We start from the raw sequence: 7,733 nt of genomic DNA on the forward strand, positions 1-7,733 counted from the left end.
CTTTCTGCCAGGGTGAGCAGAAGAGGTCAGTGGTTCAGGCGGTGGGCTCAGCAGGGGGTAGATTGAGAGAAGGAGGGGAGCTGGAGGAGGAGGAAGATGAAGGACGGAGGTGGGGAGCCGGGGGTCTGTTGGGATATCAGTGTAAAAACATACTGTCTCATTATCCAGTCTCCGTCACCTCACCAGTAATCTATCCAGGCTCAGAGGGGGGACAACTCAGGCACCTTCTAAGCCCCGTTGTGACCCGATCAGACCCGCTCCGTCAGAAACTCTAAACCCGCCTGTCTGCTTTGGTTAACATCCGTCAGGGCCGGCCCCCGCCGCTCCCTCTGCTCCTGACTGCTCACAAGCATAGGGGCCACCGTCTCCTAAAGTTGCTGCCTCATAAACACCCGCGTGAAGAGGCTGTTAAAACCAGGGAATGAAGGAAAATAAGCCGCTGTCAAGCAATCCGTCCAGCAGGAAAACAATGGCGTGGATGTGAAGACCAACAGCTTTTCTACACTGGACACCAGATCCAGTTTAGTAATCCCCACTGCTGGTATATTCATATATTTGTTGAAACATTACAATGCGAACAGGTTTTTCAACAAAGGTAGTCATTTTGAATCCAACAGAAACTAAAGGAACTCCAAGATTATTTCCATTTTTGTCTCCAACAGGATTCCTTTCTATGCTTTCTGGAAATGTCTGGAGAAAAACAGAGCACATGGATTTCTATTTGTTTGATGTGTTTTCATTAGATCAATCGTTTCTTCCTTTTAACACGTTCACCTTTAGTATTTTTAGTTTTGAGTTACTAACCGACTGAATTGAGTTACTAACCGACTGAATGGACCACTACAAAACCGCCTTAAATTTACACTAGGTTGAACCAAACCAGCGGTAAACTAATTAGAGTTTTCAGGCCGATTACTGCTTTTTAAAAAGACTGATGAGTTTAGTCAATACCTATTTTTTTTGCCTGAAAAGTCGCTAAGTCGGCAACAACGGGGTGACTGGTTAACCTGCGCAGAAGTGACCTGGTACGTGATCTGTCAGTTCTCTCTAACGCCATAGCAACATGGGAAAATAGCTGATTTTCAGACCTTTGTAGAGGTTCATAAGATCAGTTTCTCATGTAAGAATCAGTCAATTGCCAATCATCCAAAATCAAGAAAATCAGGGCAGGTAAATCGGGCCACCCCTATTTAATCCTCCCACAGTCTAAAGAGATGGGTCATTTGGAGCCCATGAGCTTTTAACTCTTTGCGTGGTGGAACATTTAGAAAAATGTTTTTGTGTGTGGTTTTGTGAACTGATGGTCTGACAGGACATCCTTCGCCCTGGTGCTGTCTGAGCATCATTTGCCGCACTTCTCCTGAGTGATGTCGCATTAAGACCACAGGGATATAAAAATTACTGCATTCAAGATTTTTAACAGTTCAAAGTTCCCAAACTTTGCTTTGGACAATCTGCATTCAGTCAAAGATACTCCATTATTTATTGAAGCAGTCAAAAAAGTTTCAGCATTATGTGGTCTTGTTGTTTGTGGAATCCACAAATCATAAGACTGGACTTCTTTTCAAACAGTTTCAGGCTTTGTAATCAAATGCCTAGAATGCTAAAAAAAAGTGTAAAAATATATTAATCTAGAAAAGTATGGAATGTTACAATAAAATAAGTGTAGAAACCCTGATCAAAGCATACCTACCTAACCATTTCATCTGATTAAAAAAAAACAGAATCTTTTATTGTTATTGTTAATAATGGTATTTTAAAGGCAGTAGGTTGGCTAATACAAAGATTATCTTTAAATAAAGACTAACTTCAGGGTATGAAACGCAGGAAGAACATTTTAAAGACTAATATAGTTAAAAATTCAAGGCTTGACTTTTTTTCCAACACACTCATAAACTATTTAGGCTGTGGAATGAAAAGCGAATGTAAAAATCCTCAGTGTCCACAAAAGCAATTCTCTTCATGCCTGCCAAGTTTCCTGCTTAACATTCGGCGAGTGTTTATTTGACTTGGCTTGAAGCTCCTCCAGCATCAGTCTTCTAGGAGCGCCTGTTGCAGAGAAGGTCATTTCTTAGGAGACGTCTTGGAAGGGAGACAGAGAGAAACTATCCGGCACTGTTTTTTTCCTCCTCCCTGGCTAAAAAAGAAAAGGTCATGGAAAAAACGGGAAACAAACGACTGGATCCAGCAGCGCCGCTTACTCCATCTGGTGCATTATGCTCGAATTAAGCACATGAAGAGCTCTTAAATTGACAATGAGCGTAAACTCTGATGCCATCCCCAGACTTGGCTTGTTGACACGTGTATCTTAGCCTTGCTAATCAGCCTCACATCAGACGCAGGCAGGCCCAGATCCCGGCGCCGCTCTCGCTGCTGATCCAGCTGTCTTGGAGAGCATCTGTCAGGAGGGACCCAGGAAGGAACAATGCATTACGCCATGTTGGCTGTGTACTGTCATCCCTCATTGACAGCACATTGTCACACTTACACAGCGTCCTCGGAGCTGGGAACAAGCTAAGTAGCTGCCTGCCTAGAACATCAGCTCTTCCCACCATCTCCCTCTTAGAGAGGGCCGACTTTAGATTTCTGAGTTCATTTCTAATTGAACAGAGAAAAAAAGTGGTTTTGTTTTTTTTTTCTTACAAACCACAGGCTGAACAGTGCTCAGAACTGATGGGAGCAAATGATTTATTTATTCTGTGTGGAAACCAAAGCACGTAATTACAACAATGCAAAGATTGCCTCGAACAAATGAATAGAAGAAGGAGAAAAAAGGGGATAATGTGCCTCCATAAACTTGGCTTTGCTGTGGGTCGTAATTACACGACTCAGTGAGGGCCACTTTATTGGCTAATGGCGGCCTAATTGATTCATCCTAATGTTTCCAAGCCTTGGGTCTGGGCCGGCAAAGACTGCTGCTCAACTTACTTAGCCACCCGCAGACAAAACAGCAAAGCTTCTCCAAGGGATAAACAATTATCTCAGTGTGGTGGTTTAAGCCTGAACCCCCCATCTCTCCACCTCCTCCTCCTCGGTCAAACGTTGCCACTTCCTGAATGGCTTGTAGTCAGCCGATCTACTCCATCCTCCTGCTGTTGACAGGTAATCCTCACAGGGACGCCCTGCTTTGCTTTATTTCAGACGTTTATACAAAATGCAAACCGCAGGAGTTCGGCGGCGGTTGTGATCATTGACTTGACCAATAATGTGGCCAAAACGCACAATTGTGGTGGGATGCGGCAAAGGAGGAGGCCGGGTGCTTTCAGTGCTCCGGGTACAGATGAAATGTCAGCGACGGAGAAGGCAGGAAAATGTAAACTGGAATGGGAGAACGTGACATTTGCTTAACCTCGCAACATCTGGCCTTTTCCCCAAATCAAATCGATCTTTAATAAAAGCTTGGGGCAATTGGCTTTTGGAGAGGTGGATGTTTAACCATCTCTCCTGCCATCGTTTATCTGGGAATATTTATTTCATTTCCACACAGCTGAGGGATAAGTGGGTAAGGGTGTGGGAGGGGGGCTTTTGCTCTGCTAGGGTAAGCTTGGAATATCACGCTTGTGGATGATTTACATCCCTATTTGGGTGGAGAGAAGGCTGCTTAAATCCCCCCACCACCACCTTCATTGCTTGTTTTCAGTGAGCACACATGTAGGATTCTTTGCTCCCTATATATTAGTCATTCCAGAAGATTGGCTTGTGGCTTCATATGAAGATGGGTGTGGGTATTAAAATATTAATCCGAGCAAATATACATCAGTTGAAGCAAGGCCGTTTTTGCAGGTTTTACCAACTCAAACTTAAGACATTTTTAAGATCATGAATAGAATCTATATCTCAAAAAAATGTACAAACTTCGTTCAGCCAACTGGCGGTACATTTGCATGAAAAATTCTAGCTAGATAACTAGCTAACAAGGGTATGTTAGAAGTGAGTTATCGTCTCGAGTTACAGAATGCGACACAGATGTTTGTGTGCGACTCAAACTTCTGCTTGACAGAAAAGTTTTTGTCATGTCAAAATGTTGTCATGTCAAGACAAAATTTAGGATCTGCGACTAACATGTTAAAGGTCAACTTAGGTTTAGGAATTTAAGATTTTTTAGCCCTTAATTTTAGGTACATGAGTGTTTCAACAGTATAATGGCAATAATTGACTCCAATCATTCCCATTAGAGAGAAAAATACAGCAGACAGGTGGATACAGCCATCCACCTGTTTTGGATGGCATCCAAAACAGGTTTAGTGGCCCAGGAAAAATGTGGGAAAAAGAAAACGGAGGAAAAAAACAATCAAATGATCAAGATGATACATTTGTTGGTGACGTGGGCTTGATAAGAGAAGATGGAGCATCTTTTCTGGTGTTAGCAGGTTTATTTTCTCCTGCTAGTTAGGATAACTTGGATAATTGTTATTTAGAGACAATCTAGAATCTGTTCATCATCAACTCAGTTTTAGTACTGAATCAACATTGTGCTGCGATATAAAGGAATGACTGACTCCAGATCAGTTTACTCAGATTATAGCGCAGAGTTTTTATAGCAACTTAAAATCTGTAATTTTGTTTGACGTGCTGATTTACTGTTCTTCGTATGATAGATTTTGTTATCAGTTTAGTTCACCTCAAAGTGTAATTTTAACTGAACCTTTTTTTTGCCTGTTAAATGTAATAGATTGTAGCATTTTTGTGGACCATTGTTGTTGGGGCCCCCAAAAAGCTAGAAACGGCCCCGTTTCAAAGCTCCTTCACTAAGCAGGAATCAGGGCCCCTTGATTTATTTTTTTGACAAAAAAAAAAAATTAAAAAAAAAATCAACTCTTGGAGAAAATTCGATGGCAAAAGAAAAGAGGGGTGTTCTTCAGGAAGGACACAGATCCATTACAGATTGTCACATCATGCCGCCATAAACATCAGCAGTTGATAAATATGAAAAAACATTCAAATTGACAGCAAATGGAAGCAAGATCCAGGTCTAAAAATACACTTCTTAGTCAGTGACAACATTTGGGGTTTGTATCAAAAGCTTGACAGGAGGATTAAGATTCCTTCCAGGACACAGCTCGCATCTTCAAAAATGTTTTTTTTTATTATTTTTTTTTATGGCATAACAATATCAGACTGGCACAGTTACGGCCCACCATGCTCCACAGTCCAGATAGCTTCCCCTATCAGATTAACAGAGGCAAATGGCAGCTTGTCAAAAACCATTACTATATGTAATCCCCTTCTAGATTTTCAAGGCATGTTGACAGGGAGCGTTGGCATGGAAACCTGTCACAACGATGGGCTGATTGGGGGAAAACCTGATGTTTAATTAATGACGTTAGGGCTACTCTGTCACAGTTTGAGAGATGGACTATAATACATAAAGACCTCGGACTCAGAAAGGAGCAGACCCGTCAGTTCTGCACCTGCATACTGGGATGTAATAAGTAGGGTTACTTTATGAGTAGCAGGACAGGGACAATCGGACAGTCGGACACTTGAAGACAGTTAGGAGACATCATATTTAGACTGATCAGCAAGTCCTTGAGTGCACATTTCTAGAACTCATGGATTACACCACCTCCACTCCCCAAAGACAGCATGTTCATGTGTGTGTGTGTGTGGGGGGGGGGGGCTTCTGCTCAGGCATGCTACAGATTAAAGGTGCCTAATCAGGACATTAACACCATCGTCAAAAAGGCATTAACATTATTTGGCAATAAAATGCTTGCCAAAAGTTGTTTATTTCCATCAAATCAACATAAAAAAAAAAAAAAAAAAATTGAAATAGCATCTGGCACGTTACCATTTTTAAACCTGATTAAACACCATTAGCTTCTAATAGCATTAGTGTAGGTTTTCTGCAGTTGGCCTTTTATATGGGAAAAAATATTTCAGCAGCATGGCTTTCATCTTCCTCTCATGCAGGATAACTGAGCCTGTGATGTGTTGTCAATAGCGGAATATTTCAGGCTTTTACCTTTAATAGCAGCCTTTACATTGCCTTTTGTATCAGTGAAATTCAGAACTATAAAATTAGGAATCCACCAATGTGTAAACTGATATTGCTGTTTTGGCTGATTACCAATATTTTCTGATATTCTAAACTTTTGACAACATAAAGAAAACATCCTCACTGCTGACATTGATTCTCTGCTCTCTGTTAAACACCCAACAGTTCTGAACTGCATCATTATCACCGTCACATGACCAAACAAATACCACATGGCTGACTCCTTCCCTCCTGAAACACCAACAAGATGGAAATAAACACTAAATCCATCTAATGTGTTCAATAACATCGGCCGATCCCGATGTTAATGCCAATATGTTGTGCATTCCTAAAAAAAAATGAAGCATGATATCAGTGAGGTGTTTGGAGATGAAGGAAGTTATAAGAATACATTTTCCACAGAGGCATGTTGACCTTCATTCAGGCTGCAGCTTGTTAGATGTCAGGAGATAACAGGAAGCTTAAGATATTACAACAGAGTCACTCTGCTTTGTCCTTTTGAACATAAAATATTGGGAAATGTTGGCAGTCTTATTTTAAACCTCATAAACCTAAAGATCTATTGCCTCTTCCTGGAATCCACAAGGAGATATAAGAAGCTTCAGAGTTAAAATGTAAACTGTAATATTGTCTTTGGTATGTAATTAAACAGAAATCCAGTTTAAAGGAACAATATTTTGTATTTTTCAACCATACAGTGCCATTTTATAGCATAATCAAGTAACTTGGTAAGTTATCTTTAGTTGTAAAAGTATTTACATATCAAAAATAACTTAGAAGAAATTTGACTTCATAATTTCACACCTTGAAATTGGCGTTTGTCTCTTTAAGACTGGCTGCAGGAGATTCAAGGATTCTTTGAATCCTTGAATGAAAAGAATCAAAGCAACACAGCAGGTACGTTTTTGATGAGGGAATACATAATGTATAAATCAGAAAAGTCCATTTTACATAATACCTCCATTTAACTGCAGAACTATGCAACAACAGCTCTTCTCTCTCACGTACACAGTGTGACATCACCTTTGCTAGCATCACTAAATGACTGATTGAACAACTCAACAGAAATTCGATTTCTTTCTGTACAATATTAATGTGGACACAGTTAGTTATCTTGAAAAAAATAACTGATAAATACTGTGAAACTGAAATATTTAATTATATTTGTATTTATCTGAATTCCAGTGATTGAACTTTCTGAGATATATATGTATATTTCTGTTTTATGTTACAACAAATTTTAATGGAAGAACAGTTCATATTTCAATGTCGGTGTGTGTAGTTCTTAAAGAGAAACTGGAATTGGCTAAAAGGGGAATTGGCAGGTCAGAGCTCAGAAACTGACCACAAATAAGTCCTTAAATTTAACTTATTAATAATAAAAATCAAAGTATGGTCCAACATATTTCAGAATCAAAATGGGAGTAGTCTTTGCCTTAAGTGGTTCATCATTAAAACCACACGCTTGTTTGGCGAGAGCCAAGTGCTTTTGCATAATTAACCCTTTCTGGTCGGGCAGTGGTCGGCCTGTCGGCTTGAATTTACAGTGACAGCGCGGTGACAGCCGCGGCCCTATTTGTTTGCACCGGTGCTTTAGTGGGCACACTTCATTGTGGCTTCAGCGGTTAATAAATCACAGAGGAAGCCCTCTCTCTCTGCGCGGGCCTGTGCTACGGTGGTCCTGTCACGAGGAGAGCACCCGAGCTGAAGCGACAGCTACATGCTAATTCAACAT

Source organism: Poecilia latipinna, unplaced genomic scaffold (assembly GCF_001443285.1).
Source record: "Poecilia latipinna isolate Pla-1442-1.1 unplaced genomic scaffold, P_latipinna-1.0 Scaffold2102, whole genome shotgun sequence".
In the NCBI taxonomy this organism is placed as follows: Eukaryota; Metazoa; Chordata; class Actinopteri; order Cyprinodontiformes; family Poeciliidae; genus Poecilia; species Poecilia latipinna.